This window comes from Otolemur garnettii, unplaced genomic scaffold (genome assembly GCF_000181295.1).
Source record: "Otolemur garnettii isolate 467f Iridium unplaced genomic scaffold, OtoGar3 scaffold00223, whole genome shotgun sequence".
NCBI classification, from domain to species: domain Eukaryota; kingdom Metazoa; phylum Chordata; class Mammalia; order Primates; family Galagidae; genus Otolemur; species Otolemur garnettii.
The window spans coordinates 1718396-1734610 of NW_003852618.1; the positions used below are offsets into that span (position 1 = coordinate 1718396).

General features: G+C 38.9%; 4 non-coding genes across 4 annotated transcripts; all 4 read left to right on the forward strand.

Annotated features, from left to right (window-relative positions):
* The first annotated feature begins 404 nt into the window (after positions 1-404).
* TRNAM-CAU lies at positions 405-476 on the forward strand. The gene has a single exon. It is a non-coding gene; the product is annotated as a tRNA-Met (tRNA).
* Positions 477-1663: 1187 nt separating this feature from the next.
* TRNAK-UUU lies at positions 1664-1736 on the forward strand. The gene has a single exon. It is a non-coding gene; the product is annotated as a tRNA-Lys (tRNA).
* A 4404-nt stretch (positions 1737-6140) lies between these two features.
* Positions 6141-6212, forward strand: TRNAD-GUC. The gene has a single exon. It is a non-coding gene; the product is annotated as a tRNA-Asp (tRNA).
* Positions 6213-14869: 8657 nt separating this feature from the next.
* TRNAL-CAA lies at positions 14870-14977 on the forward strand. Its single transcript has 2 exons — positions 14870-14907; positions 14932-14977. It is a non-coding gene; the product is annotated as a tRNA-Leu (tRNA).
* The last annotated feature ends 1238 nt before the right edge of the window (positions 14978-16215 follow it).

Here is a 16215-nt window from a genome sequence, read left to right on the forward strand (position 1 = left end):
AGTTTTACCTTGTTCGTTCCAGCCTGGACAAGTACAAGGCCGTATGACCACACCATGTCCCCGCCCTGTCTTCGGCCTTCCCAGGCATGCAAAAGAGTCAAGGCGTTCCACCAACAGACTACGTACACTGTAGAAGGTCCAGGAAGAAAAAAAATTGAGTCCTAACTCCATCCCTAAATTCAAAGCATAAGACCCTAATGCGTTGAATATCATGTTCCTGGGAAAAGGTTTCAGAGTTTTGGCTTTGTTGAGTAAGTTGTAAATATATAAAGGTCTTAAAGATTATTTGTAGGTGACAATTTCTAGAAGAAAAAGATAAAAGAAAAAAAATATTAACAGAACTGGACAGCAATGTTGAAAGACATATAAATTACTAAGAAATAAAAGCAAATTCACTTCAGAAGAGCAGAGTGGCGCAGCGGAAGCGTGCTGGGCCCATAACCCAGAGGTCGATGGATCGAAACCATCCTCTGCTAAACTTTTTTTTTTTATCCTTAACAACGTTGGATTTCGTAATTCTCTGTACTTCCTACTCTCTGCAGAAGTGTTCTATATCACGCCAAGAACAATTGAATACCTATGTGACCGAGGTAGCACACATGTCTTTAACTTTAGAAAATCGAAAAATACAAGGGAAAATGTGGGATCTCCACGTGTCGGGGGGAAGCCGTCAGTAGATTACCTAGCAGTTCTACCTTCATTAAAACATCTAAGCACAGAAAGAGAAGTGGTTGAACCTGGGAGGTCGGAGACTTTAGCGCGAGAGGAGTAGAGTGGAGCGTGGAGCAACAAAGGAGAGGATAATTGGGAGCTCACAGAAGAGAGAAAGAGAAGAAAGGTGTGGACTAGATTTGTCGAGCCCAGATAGAAGTGTCACTTATGTTTGTTTCTCCGGCGTTAAGATTCCAGGAACTGGGGTATGGCGAGGCCTTTGAAATCAAAAGTTTCAGATCGGCCTGAGCAAGGGTGAGACCCGTGTCTACCTAAAATAAAAAAAAATTACCCAGGAGTAGAGACACGGAAGGCAGAGGCAGTATTGCTCGAGCCCAGGACTTTGAAGTTGCAGAGAGCTATGGTCGCTCCACTGCACTCTAGCCGGAGAGACAGAGCGAGTCCTTCTCTCTCTTAATTTGTCTCTCTTAAAAAAAAAAAATTCCAGAAAATCTCAATTCTGAAAGAGCTAGAAAAACGACCGTAGAAACAAAAGGAATTGTATCACCTGCCTCGTGCCATAACCTTTGTCCTTCCTCACGTAATTTTGATTCTCCTAACGTTTCTTCCCACTTACTAAAGTCATTAGTGAATTCGGTACCTCCCGCCTCCAACCATCTGGTAAACTGGTAGAGTCCACTGTAATGCTGTCTCCGACGAGCAGAAGCGAGTTCCAGTGTTCCTGTTTGTGGGAATATTCACTGCGAAATGGATTCCAATCTATTCTGAACCCGAATAAATACGTACTACATAATAGTTGTCCGTGTAACGCACGAACAGTCTGGGGTTTAAATGAATGCTCGATACACTAAAGCTCGGCTGCAACACTGAAGTATGGAGCATATCATCAAAACCCTTGGAAGACCCTAGCAATTCTGGAACTTGAGGACTGAGAACGTCTTGGTGATCAATTAGTCAGTTTCTATCGTGAATTGGAAGGACTCAAGGAAGAGCCTGGATAGCTCAGTCGGTAGAGCATCAGACTTTTAATCTGAGGGTCCAGGGTTCAAGTCCCTGTTCAGGCGTCAGTGAGTAGTTTTACTAGAAGACAGCGGTAGTCTGTTTCTGAGCCTCTGGAGAGTAGGAGAAATGCCATGAAAACCAAAACGAACCAAAAGTTCAGCTTTCTTCATTAATCATCTTCTCCTAATATTAAGTGAAACACCCACCTTTCCAGGGGAAGAGAAAAAGGACCTCATATGAAAATACTTAGCCGACTCCTTTGAAGTGATTAAGCTGGGAATAGGGTAGGAAGTTGGCGTGATCCTGAATTTTCCTTGACCTTGTTTATTTATTTTTGTACATACATGAAGCATAACATAATTTTAATACTCAAAACAATGGAAAGAGATATACTCAGGGAAGCATCACTTTTCCCTCATTGTTTCTTTCTGGTACTTTCTCTTTCCTTTTTCTTCATCAACTCGTTCCCATCTACCATTCACAGGTAATCTTTGATTGATATACTTTTTAATTTATGTCAGTCTGATAGCAGAAAAGTGGTATCTCATGTACTTTCAACTTGCAATTCTTTATTACAGAGTTTGAACACGTTTTCATATTTAGAAGGGGATGGATAGTTTTTAATTAAGTTTTAATTTAAAACTTACTATGAAGTTTTGGGCTTTTCCTTCAATTGTTAAAACATCTCTCTATATTAGGAATATTAACTTTTTATCCATGACATGCACTGCAAATAATCCCATGCACCTACACCGTATATTAGCTTTATTTGGAGTTATCACATTATCTTATTTTTTTTATTTAACTATACAATATTTTCTGTTTTATATCTAGATTTTAAATCGTAATTAGAAATTATGTCATAATTAGGAAATCTCCAGTTCACAAAGAAATTCACACGTGATTCTTAATACTTACAGATTTTTAATTTTTACATCTAGGTCACTAATTCACTTCGAGTTTGTTCTTGCATTTTAGCTTTTTCTAAATGGGTAACAAGTTGTTTCTGAATTATTTATGAAAGAGTCTATCTTTGGACCTGTGTTTTGAAATACATGCTTTATTGAACACCAAATGTCCACATGTGATTTGATTTGTTTCTGGACTTTGTTGTATTCCATTTTACTGGCTGTTTGTCTACTCATTTGCAAATGTTATGGTGCTTTAATTATTGATGCATTAAGCATGTTTTACTATCTGACAGAGCTCCCTCTCTTTCTCCACTCTGCTTCTCTTTTCAGTGTTTTCCTTATTACAATGGGTATTTTACAATTTTTCTCACATGGATTTGTGTATTTCTTCTTAATTTTATATCTAAGTATTTTATTTTCTTTGTTGATATTGTAAATGGGATTTTATCTACCATTAAATCCTCTATCTGGGTATTATTATAAATGCTAATTGTTTCTGATGTGCTTGATTTATTAAAATGTAGGAATTCTTGCTATATTTTCCTTAACTGATCCCTTACAATTCAATTATTTCAATCTATTCTCAGTGTATGCTGTAATTTGGTTAAGAAAAACTATTAGTTTCATTTGCATGAGTAAATGAAGCCTTCTTAAACTGGGAGCACTTTTGCATCTTGTTTGACTAGTATTTCCAATATTTATTACTTTAATATATATTTTTGTACATGCAGTAGTCCCTGTCTGTTGATTCTCATATTCTTTCTTCATTCTTCTCCTGCACCTTTCTCCTTCATTAAAAATGGCTGAACTCCTCAGACTACATTTCCTAGGCTAACTTCCTGCTTGCCCACAGCTCAATTTAATCAACCAAATGCACTGGTGGGTGATAGGAGAAAAAAAGGAATAAAGAAGCCAGATAATTTCTACCCTTTCCCCCCTACTTGGGGCACTATCTTTTGGAATATCTGCATGTTCTCTTCTACCTCTCACTGAACAGAGCTAGTATGATTAGACCTTAGGCCAGGTAATTTCAAGTCCAAGTCACTAATAATGCTGTTCTTCCAGAAAGTATGATGGTACTTCGCTTCTCTTTGGGGGAAGAGTTTGGAGATATCTTCATGTGCAGAGAGCATTGACTTTCTGAATATCTTAATTAAATATTGGCAAAATGTTCAGACTGGATGATGAGTAGTAAAAGAGATAGCTGTCTCTTTACTGTCTGTCCTCTGTTGGTCAGCTGTGCTTTTTTTGTGCTCTATACCACAAAGATGCCAGACTATGTAAAGTGCTTTTCCCAAAATGTCCTTGGCAGCTGACTGGATTTAACTAATGTTAAGCACTGGATGGAGATGAGAGGGCAGAAGGACGGATGGAAACAAGGTATTAGCCACTACTGCTGGGCTTTGGCTACATCTCCTTGTTGTGTCAAATGCCTGAAGGGCAAATCTGTGGTTTTAGGTTCTCCCAGATGGTGGGAATCCTTTGGCCTTTAGTGGCTTCCTACCATTGCTAATCTCTGTCCCATTTGTCAGATCATTTCTTCTATCACTGGTGTAGCCCACTTACTTTATTAAATTTCTCCATTTATTACCTAAAATAGTCTATATAGGGTCCTGATTGATTCATATCTATACTACTAAGACTTATAAATTTTGTATTTGATATTTCTGTCCTTGACCTTTCTGGTAGTAATCTTTATCCAATTTTACATTCTCCCCCCAAATATTTTTCCTAAAACCATTTATTAAATAGCCCTAACTTTTCTCTGATCTGGCATCCCACCTCTGTGAATACACCAGATTTTACATATGCATGGCTCTTTTTTCTGAGCTCTCCTCATATTTTGTCAATTTGAGGTTCTATGCCAGTACTTGTATTGTAATACATTACTTACTGAACTGTCTGTTAAGTCCTGCAGCCTTGGCAATTCTCTATTGTTGGTAAGCATCTTGCTATTATAGGTTCCAAGCATTTTTGCATAATTTTGCAACCATTTTATCAAGTCTGTGGAAAATTTTTTGGAATTTGTAGTAAAGTTACATTATATACATAGCTCAATTTGGGAATAAATGATATCTTTGAGATGTTAAGTCTTCCAATCTATAAACATGTTATATTTTTACTTTTATTTAGGCTGTTAATGTCTACTTTGAAAATAGGCTATTTTGTCATTTTACATGTTCTAATATTTTTAGGAAGTTTGAAGTTTTATCTTCATCATTACATCATCTTTGGTTGGTTTCCATCTTTCTTCAGACAATCTCTTTGTTCCTTGGTCAGAGCAATAACGATGTAAGCTTACGTGTTTTCCTCCCTAGTTCCCTTCCTTCTCTCTCACAATCAATTTTAATTGACAGTTTTATGGTTGATCAATGTTTTCCTTGGTGCAGTTAATTAAGTTTATGCATGTAATACTTTGTCTTTCATTCTTAATTGTAGAGGGTTATTTGCCGTCCCCCCCAATCTCTGAATATGACTTTATTTTCGAAATTAGGGTTTTTGCAGATGTAATTAGCTAAACTGATTGATATACTGGGTAGGCCCTAGATCCAATGATTGATGTCTTTATAAGAGAAGACAACACACAGAAACACAGAGGGAAGAAGGCCACATGACTGACTACAGAGGCGGAAATTGGATGGTGCAGCTGCAAAGCAAGGTACGCTAGGGATTACTGGTAGCCACCAGAGCCTGGGAAGAGGCAAGGAAGGTTTCTTCCCTAGAGCCTTCAATGGGAGGGTAGGCTTGCCTGACACTTTGATTTCAGACTCCTAGCTTCCTGAACTAAAAGTAAATTTCTGTTGTTTTAATCCACAGATTTATTTGTGACAATCTGGTATGGCAGCACGAGAAAACGTACTGCTTTTCTCTCAATACACATTTATTCATATTTCTGATGGACACTCAAATTGCCTCCAAATTCTCTGCTTCCTGGAATTGCTACAGTGAATCCTCTGTGAAGCCACCTACGGAGCACAGCTGGAATTTCAGTGAGGAATATTCCTAGGAATGGGAGTTCTACTATTAAAAGGATACACAGAAATAAACAAACATTTAATGCCAGCGCTGCAAAAACTAAGACCAGACTTTAAGACTAAGGCTTTGCCTTTATTCCACACAGAAATCCATACATACAAACTTTTTATCACGGTAAACCCAACACAGAATAAGAGCATCTAACTCACGTTGTTCTGAGAAAAAAAATCTCAGGAGAAGATGACCTTTGAGCTAAATCTATAAGTAGTCACTTTAGAAGAAGAAGGAGGGAGTATTTTTTGAGCTAAGGAGGTTTAAATTTACTGCTTGTCTTACTGTTAATTAATATTTATTTGCTATTAATGAACTAGAACTATTTACGGCAATATCAATCTTTTCAGGGCTGTCATTTTTAGATTTTCAAAGTAACATAAGGAATCTGTTGTACGAAATCTTACAATTTCTCAACGTGAAGGTAGGTGGATTTCTCAGAAAATCTCTGCCTAGAACAGAAAAAAGTTACCACTCATTGTGTGTATGTCTCTGCAATTAAGTTTCTTGGCATACTCTTTAGCACCTTCCTCGTTAGTATAGTGGTGAGTATCCCCGCCTGTCACGCGGGAGACCGGGGTTCGATTCCCCGACGGGGAGATTGGAAGTAGCTTCTTTTGCCTCTGGCCTTCCTCCTCAAAAACTCCATCCGATTTGTTTCTATCCATGTTTTTTTAGTCATTGTGTTTTATTTTAAGTCGGATTCCCGCGTGTTGCTTTATCAATGGGTCTACCCAGCAAGCGACTACAATTTGATGGAAACCCACTGCCACCTTCTCTCTTCGAGGAGAGGTCACCGAAGGCTCCAGAATTCAAAATAACACGCCACAATACAAACCAGAATTTTTCATTCGTCCAATGATTGGATTGAGGTGTGAGAGGTGTAAGAGACGCGTCTCTCGTTGCTGTAGAGTGTTCCAAGCTCTCTAGGTGATGGTCGAGGCCGGGCTGCTAGTGGGGGTGACTTTGGAACAGAAAGGGCCGAACTATTAGGGTGGATGGTGACGTTTACATTTAGGCTGAGTCACTTAGAAATTGAATGTTGTCTTGGATTATTTTGCCCCTCTCATTCCTCATCCTTTCATCTGTTATCTTGGGATAACAACTCACACTTCAAGATTCTTGGAGAGATTAATAAGGGGATGATTAATGGAAGATTCGTTACTAATTTTTAGTAAAATTAAATTAATTTTGGTAAAATGTAATGTCTGAGATTATCTTTTCTACTGGAAATTAATTGTATTTCTATTGGGCAAAATTATTTTATTATTTTAATTTTTATTTATTTATTTAGAGATGGGGTCTCCCTATGTTGCCCAGGCTGGAGTGCAGTGGCTATTCATAGGAGAGATCCCACTACTGATCAGCACGGGAGTTTTGACCTGCTCCGTTTCTGACCTGGGTCGGTTCACCCCTCCTTAGGCAACCCGGTGCATCCCCCGCCCCCGCCCCCGGGAGGTCACCATATTGACGCGGGACTTAGTGCTGACACCCCATCAGCATACTGCGCCACAGCCCAGAATTCCTAGACTCAAGTGATCCTCCTGTCTCAGCCTCCCGAGTAGCTGGGACTACATGCGTGCGTCATCGCGTCCAGCTAGGCAAATTTTTTTTGAATTAGTATGGACAAATAACATTTGTATTATTATCAATTATCTACAAGTCAGCTTTTCCCTTATAGAGCTCTAGAATAGTTAAATAAATAAAAATTTTGTCTTAAGTGCCACTCAGAATCAAGTATTAATAATTTCCAGAGGTCCATTAGACAATGCCCAATACTTCACTGAAAGGACACCCATTAATTTCTGTATCCCATTTCCAAGATTCTGACATTTTTTTTCTGACACATTGAGAACTTTATCTGAGATATTATCCACTGTTTCAGATTAAGTTAAGGAGTCAATAAGTAGAGATAGAGACATCTTTGACAAAGACACTTAGTTCTGGCCCACTGTTTATCCAAGTTGTAAATCTGGTATTGTATGTTTTTTAGTGCTCCAGTTGAATAAGGCATTCCTAGGTCTTTTTTTCTTTCCTTAATTTATACTGTTTTAATGGATTTCATATGAACAAAGATTAGTGAAAATTGCATTCTCTGGCACTTCTACAGAATCTTCCTTCTGTCACTCCTTACTTGCCCACTCTCATTTAGAAATTGGTGGTGGTATGAAGGGACTTCAAGCAGACATCAGCAGCTAACATTAGGATTCAAGGATGCAGGTTGCTTCTATTTTTCTGGTCCAGTAAAAAGTCTGGCTCAACTGAGATGGCCAAAAACATGCCAGTCCAAAAAAAGTAACTTTATGTTTCTTCTCTGGATCACTTAGTCACCAAAGAATGTCAAAGATGTAATGGGAATAATATGTTTTAATTCATGTAAAAATAGGGACATTTGTACTTAAAACTTCCATACCTCTAATTTGTTAAATTTCTGGGTTTTTATATGTAAAAATAAAAATTTATGGTGTTGACCAAAGAAAGTCTGCTAATTAAGGCTAACATTATTAGGTACTAGTTAACATGATTTATAAAGTACATCTAAGTGTAAAATTTGTGCTGGCTTCTTTTATACTTTGAATTTTTGAAAATCTAAACAAAATAAAATGCAAACCTATAAAAATAGTTCTGCTGAATTTTTAGGTAAATTTCTAAAAGTCTAATGGTTTGTGATGTTTATACAATTATGCTTGCTGATATACTTAATTGACTTTCAAACTTTCTATTTGGAAATAATTGCAGACTTACAAAAGATTACAAAAATAAGAAATACTACAGGAATACCATGTACACTTTACCTGGATTTACCTTTTCTTAATATTTTCCAATTTGTTTTATCACGTTGCCTCATTTTTGATAATCATTTTAAGCAACTACATTTTTGCATGTGAGTGGCAATGGCCCATCTCTTTATTGTAAGCTCCTTTGCAAATGTGTATATGTCTTGAATAAATGTGTCAAATAAGTCTCCTCAGAATAGGATATTGTCAATGTAATGTCTCACTTGTATTTTTGGAGAAAGTTGGATGCAGTTAAGATTTTGCCAGCAATGACTGAGAGTAACAACAAGCCTGATAACCTATGGTAGGCAGGTAAAGGTGCATCGTGTTCCCCCACAGGTGAAGGCAAACTGAGAGGATTTAAGGCTGCTGAAATAGCCATTGAACAGAACCTATCTGTAACTGTAGAGTACATGCTAGTTATTGATGTCATGGAGTCATTAATTTCAATAACATTTTAGTATCAGGGTCTGAATAGCTGGGGCCGCGGAATTAAGGTAGCAGTAAGCTATTGTTAAAAGCTCTTTCTTTTCAGGTATAATAACAGGCTAATTTGAGCTGTTAAATAAGAAACTGTGGTGATAATTTCTCTAAATAGGTCTTCTGTAATGGATTTGAAACTTCAGGGCCCCTTTTAACTTGTGTTATACTATGTTAACTACTCACAGGGGTGCAGGGAGATACATGGAGTCCCATTTGCTGATTGTACAAGAGACTTTATCTTAGTTATTATTCTTTGGGAAAGAGCTTCTATGCTTACTATGGGATATTTTCAGGGCGATGGGTCCTATAACCATAGGAAATTTAAGCAAGGCAATAGTTCTGATGGTTAAGGAGAGGCATACCACAAAGTAGGGCCTCTACTTTATGTTTGGTAACTTCCCTAAGAACAGAGTTTACATTGTTTAAATTTAGAGGGATCCCCCAGTGTGGGGTAGCTTGTCTTAAGTCAGTGGTATAACTTTAACTTGAGCCCTACTGTCAATTAAAGCCTAATGAAGTTTTTCCAATTGGTGCATTTCTGCAGATGTTAAAGTTAATTTAGAATCTGTGTTGTATAAGAACAAAAGGAAGTTGGCACCTTTTAAATCTTTTATTGTATGATTTTTTTAAGTAAATGTTGAATTTTCAGTAGGATCAATCTGGAGACCACTGTCCTTCTCCTGTATACAGGGTGTGTGTGTGTGTTGTTAGTGGATATATATGGTGGCAGTAACAGTCCTCTCTACTCTGCTCCTATTTGTATGTTCCTCCAGAGAGTCCCAAATCATTATCCTCAGGGTTTAGGGCCTGGTGCTTTATCAGGAGTGGGAAACCTAGGCTTAGAGTGAGTTTGAATTAACCTCTTGGCATTGTGATAAGTCATGGCACACAGTCAAACCCAGAGTCTTTGTGGATCTATTTCACAGTTATCCAATATTATCTAGCTATCCAATATGTCATTTAGCTTTTTCAAGGTACAGAGGTTAGGCATTCAGGGCTGCTATTCATGGCATATGACACAAGGGTGCCATGAGTGCCTTTCCCTGTAACCCTCAGCAGCAGGTTCTTTTTTGGAGGCAAAGGTTTATGCAGTGGCAGCAGCTGCAGCATAGGGGCCTAGTGAGCTATCTTCCTTAAGAAGTAATTACCTCCACATATCACATGGTGGCTGCTTTCCATTTCTTCCTCTGTTCCATAATCCCCCCAAACTAACCTTTCATCACTTCCAATGTCTTAAAACTGACATTGTAGGAAACATCACTAGGTCTCTTGTCATTATGTCTGGTTCCTACCTCACTGCTTCCTTCTTGCTTCCACAAAGGTGCTCAAATACGTTTCATGGATGATTGAAGGCCAAATGTGATTGTGGCAGGAAATAATACTCTTCCAACATACAGGTAATTGGATGAGGAGTTGAAGATAAGATGTGGTGAAATATGTTAGAAGAGGAAATTGATTAACATAGAATCTCCATAGTTTGAGGTGGTGCATTATCAAGTGATTCCACTTTGTCCTAATGGGTGGGAATGGAAAGATTTAAGTGGCAAGTGAGGGATAACAGAGAATAAAGGGCAGAAGAGAGAAGAAAAGAGGGAAAAGAAGGAGAGGGCCTTGTCAGAGGTATAGAAAAGGAAGAAGGAATAGGAAGCACTGGGCTGCGCATAAAAGGAGACTCATGAGAGAAGTTTACTCTGAGAGACGAGGTCTTCTCCAACTAAAGAAACCTTGGAAAGGGGCAGTCACTCCAATTCTAAAGTCCCAATTGTGAAAGTGCAGAAAAAACTCTGAAGGGAACAATCAGCTTAAATCTCCTGTTTTGTGCTGTAAGTTACAACTTTCATTCTAATTTCCCCTTCAAAAGGAGACTGCTGTAAAAGGAGACTCATGAGAGAAGTTTACTCTGAGAGACGAGGTCTTCTCCAACTAAAGAAACCTTGGAAAGGGGCAGTCACTCCAATTCTAAAGTCCCAATTGTGAAAGTGCAGAAAAAACTCTGAAGGGAACAATCAGCTTAAATCTCCTGTTTTGTGCTGTAAGTTACAACTTTCATTCTAATTTCCCCATCTTTTGGTTCTTCTGAGTTTTCTCTTGGCTTATTCCGGTCCTTACTAAAGTGAACACATCCTCTTCTCAGTTTCGTAAAAGAACTTATAGGTCCTGCTCTTCTAAGTCTTTTCAAATATATGCCATCTCTCAGGGCCCATCTGTTCTGTAATCACTATCTGCAATCACCAATTGATTCTAGGGAAAAAGCTCCCAAATAGATCGCACACTTTTTTGAACTTGATTTCCACCTTCAATTGTGCACCTTCAAATTGGGCTGTTTAACAAGTATACAGTTAAATATTAATGATATGATCAGTGCAATCCAAGTCCCTTAGTGACTGAGATGCACTTTGCGAGTCCTTGAAAGTCCTTGAAGCCATGGATTCTTCTCACTCTTCTCAAAGGTCTCATCCTTTCCCAAGTCATATTAGGACTCAAGAGAAAGCTGGAGATTCGATCTGGGGAATAGTAGATTTTAATCTTGTAATACCTGTTTCTGTTGAAGGGCTACTTAACATTTTTTACATCAGGCATAAAGAATTCTTGTTGCCCTGCCCACTACAGGATTTCTGAGGTCCAGTTAAGGGTGGGTACAGTCCCACAACTTTTCAGGTACAGGGTTTCTCTGATAGAAATCTCTTTGTCCCTCTTCTCCTGGGGACACATGACATAATAGAAATGAGAAAAACAGTGATAAAGTACGTGCAATTTGGCTCTGCTGCCATTATGTGGTGAATGAAAACCTTGTCTTTTTGTCCAACTAAAGTCTTACAAAAATCTATAGACCCCTATCTACAAAAAAAGTAGAGAAGCCCATTTCAAGGTTTTTATAGATTGTCTAAATCCCAGGGTAAGGAGAATAGCTTTGTTACAAAAGTGAATGACTAACACAATTTAAAAATGCGTATGCATTTTTTTTTCTTCAATGTGGGCAAAAATTCTGTGTACTAAGATGTCTAAGATCTGGAGCACTTAGAGGTAAAAGAGACAAATACCATTGATCTCAGAATTTATATGTAACTAGGGCCCTCTCAAACTGTACCCCACCCTCTAAAATGAGATAATTCTTCCACACTAGGCAAGAGAATTAAAAAATGGCATACTTCCAAGTAACTCAATTGCACATTATTTTTGTTGCTTTAATACCTTTTCCTCCCATTCCCTAGATTCTTAAATTTCCTTATAGAGATCAAAAAGTGATGCAGTTAGTCTTAGGACGTTATAATTAAGTAAAGCTAGATTGGACATTAAATTGGATAAAGATAATGAGATCTTAGATAAAGTTCAGACCCCCTTTCTGCTTGTGGCCAAAGTTAAAACTAACCCTACCATCTGAACAGGGAATTGAACCCTAGGTCCTCAGATTAAATGTCTTTTGCTGACTGAACTACCCAGGCTGTGGCCAGATGCTCTCATTCAACTTATATTTAATTTGGATAACCAAAAGAAGCAGGAAGAATCCATGGCTTCAGAGGTTACCAGGGTCTTCCCATAGTATTTTTTTACCTGAGTTATTTAATCTCAAAGCAGATTGCTTAACCTCCACACTACTTTCATCAACAGCCCACTAAGGTGCACAATTACAGGGAGAATGAAGATTCATCCTAGGGTCCATTACTGCCAAAAGCAATTAATTGGTCTGGGCAGAGTGACCCTCAGAGACTGCATTTGCAGACTTCTTCAAAAGTTATAACTTTGATACTTTCAACTTCTTTGAAGGCTATAACTTTGACACCTGGAAGGGAAATCAAGTACTGTTGTCCTCTTTGATATTTCCCCCACACTTTCAGAAATGGAATGTCTAGGTTCTTCAGAGCTAGGGAGAAATAAAAGTACAGATCCTCCTCCAATTTTCTGCTTTATATTTTGTCTTGAGCCCTAACTTAATGGAGTCCAACAATGAAATTTTTGTTTCACAACCTTCACAAGCATTTGATTGGCTTCATTTGGGATCTGCTCCAGTCACCTCTAGTCTTCATATAAGTGTCAACAAGCCATATATAGATTAGAGACACTCCTGGTTGAAAGAAAAAATTAGGTCATTTTCTAAATGGAACCATTCCTTTTAAATTAAGATTCATTCTAGAAATAATAAGCTTGCTGATAGTCCTACTCAAAACCAATCTGGATATCTCAAATTACATTCCATCATTTATTCCTTATTATATTTCTTCTAAAGCCTGCCTCCAATTGTGTTGGTAATTAAAAAAAAATACCCTTCTATGAACGAGTCAAATATTGCTTCATTGGTAAGAATTTCCACTTTGATTTTGTATTACTAATCTGTTCATTTTGGCTTGTGATATTGTATGTAGGTGACAAACTGTGAGCTGATGTTATATGATGGTCTTGAATAGTGTAGAAGCCAGCCTACTGATTCATAAATATGTTTCTTGCCCATGGATCACATATATTCACTCTTCCCTGCATAGAAAGCTATTGGGTCATCTTTCCCATGTGATGCTTCTTACGCCCTGCACTGTGGCCAAATCAGCATCATCTAGCCCAAACTATCATACCTCTGCCTGGATTACTATAATGTTCTTCTGAGAATCGAGCCTGAATTCAGCTCCACTTAAACATGACTCAATGTCTTCATTCTTTCTACCTCTCTAAATGGTATTAAAGTATGTGAGGTGCTATAGTGAGATTAAAATATATATATATATATATGCATATGTGTGTGATTATATACATATCTTCTCAGGAGGCTGAGGCAGGAAGATTGCTTGATCCTAGGCTGTAGTGGGAAATCACTGTGCCATTGACTAGTCACTGTGCCCTAGCCTCGGCAATATAGTGAAACCCCATGTCTTAAAAAAATTACAGACAAGTAAACAACAACAAAAACAACTCCTCACTGGCCATTGTTCATTCACAAAGTAGCTTACACTCCTGCAATAGCTGATTTACAATTGGCATCTATAATGCTGGAAGACCTCCCTTAAAATATGGAAGCAAGGACAGCTGTAAACTGGCAGATAAAAACCTCTCACTTTTACCACCGAGAGGAGTGAGGGAGAAAGAGGGTACTGTTTATTACTTGATAATGGCCACCAACCCTTTTTACTTATATCTTTATTATCATATATCACATCCCTTCACGTGAGCTCAAGCGCTTTCATTCGAAGTAGGTAGGATGAAACACAAGTTCTGAATTGATTGTGAAAACAGAAGAGGAGTAAAGTTGAGTTTTGATGGAAGTCGGAGACTGCCATAAGGGCACATAGCTAAGGCAGCCACAGAGCCGGGAGTACGGAGAGCCTGCTCCGGCTCACGGCTCCCCTCCTCCCCCTGACCCGCCAGTCCTACCTAAGTCAGCATGAAGAAATGAATGGGTGAAAGAAAATGACGGACGGAGATAAAAAACCAGTGGGTGAAGAAAGTGCTGGAAGAAGTAGAGATCGGGGTAGAAACACCTGTAAGAATATGTAATAAACCCTACCCCGACACTTAGAAGGACAATTATAAAAGAGGTGATTAAGCTCCTTTCACTGGCTCCTTACCTGTGTTAGTTTTTCAAGTTCAACGGTGGGAAGGACACAACTTAATCACCACAGGAAGCTAGCTGCAGTGCCTCTGCAGCCAGCGCTAACAAACCCCGAGTCCTTTTCAAAGATTTGCGAAATTCACACGGCTGACTTGGAAGTGGGGCTGCCAGGTCGGTGGGAAGAGGGGAGCTCTTTGCACTGGGCTAAGGGGAAGGGGAAGTGTGGACGGGAGCAGGCTCTCAGTACTTTGGGTTCTGAGGCAGTAGGGGGCGGGGGGGGGGGCTTAGTTATGTGCCATAGTGAGCCTCAAGCTTCCATCGAAATTCAACTTTATTCCCTTCGATTTTCGCAGTCACTTTAGAACCTGTGTTTCGTTTCATCCTGCATATTTTGAATGAAAGCGCCAGAATGTATTGGCCGTTTGTTACAGTAGGTGATTATAGCCCATCCTACCTTGTGTGTCAGGATGGCCGAGTGGTCTAAGGCGCCAGACTCAAGCACTTTCCTTCCCTTCTTCGGGGTTTCTGGTCTCCTGATGGAGGCGTGGGTTCGAATCCCACTTCTGACATACTTTGGTTTTGTGTTTCCCAGGTTCAAAATATGGAACTTCTCTAATTAGCCCAGTCTTTGGCAGCACCACTCAATCTTGCCCTTCTCCCCTTTCATCATTAGTATGTTACCCATCCTTCAGCTTTTCTGAGACTAGTATGGTTAAAAAGGTCTTCCCTTTTTTCTTCCTTCTTCCTTCTTCCAGCTCCTCCTTTCAATAAAAATTACTCATTTATGAATTTCTACATGGAATGAGAGTATGTCTAAGTCTTAAATATCTTAAATGTCTAAGTCTTAAAATATAAGTCTTAAATTCTAGACAAGGAGGGGGCTATAAATTCCTGTTTTCAGTTTTTTAACTGTCCTGCGAGGGTAAGTGGCAGGACTTTGGAGCATTCATACACATTTCTACATTTCCTTCCTTCTCCATTGCTCTCACCTGATCTTCTTCTTCATCTGTTGGCCTTCCTCTCTCCTTCCTCACATCCTTCTCCCCATCACTTTTCTCTGCTGATCTAAGGCTATGTAGAGTAAAATAAAGAGATTGGATGTGATATATTCTATGGCATAAGATGAGAGAGAGATGAGAGGCAGAAGCATCAGAACACTGGTTTTCAACCAGTTGTGATTTGGTCAATGTCTGGAGACATTTCTGGTTGTTACACAAGGGGAGAGTGTTACTTGCTTCTAGTGAGTAGTCATCAGGGATGCTATTAAACATCACTCAATGTGTTGGATAGTCCCTGCAACTAAGAATTACCTGGCCTAAAATGTCAATAGACCTGGGATTGAAAAACATGGTGGCTCACACCTGTAATCCTAGCACTCTGGGAGATGGAGGTGGGTGGATTGCCTGAGCTCAGGAGTTGTCAGATCAGCCTGAGCATGAGGGAGACCCCGTCTGTACAAAAAAAAAAAAAAAAAAAAACAAAAAAAAAACTAGCTGGGCATTGTGGCAGGCACCTGTAGTCCCTGCTACTCTGGAGGCTGAGGCAAGAGCATTGCTCAAGCCCAAGAGTTTGAGGTTGCTGTGAACTATGATGCCAAGGCATCCTACCCAGGGCAACAGTGAGACTGTCTCAAAAAAAAAAAAAAAAAAAAAGAAGAAAAGAGAGAGAGAAAAGAAAAAGAAAAACCCTGGACTAGCAGGAATCTCTCTCCTTGTTCTATAGTCACTATGGAATAATAAGTTGTGTATTAATTTCCTTTTGCTCTTATAACTTGCCCAAACTTGGTGGTGACATTTATTTGCTTATA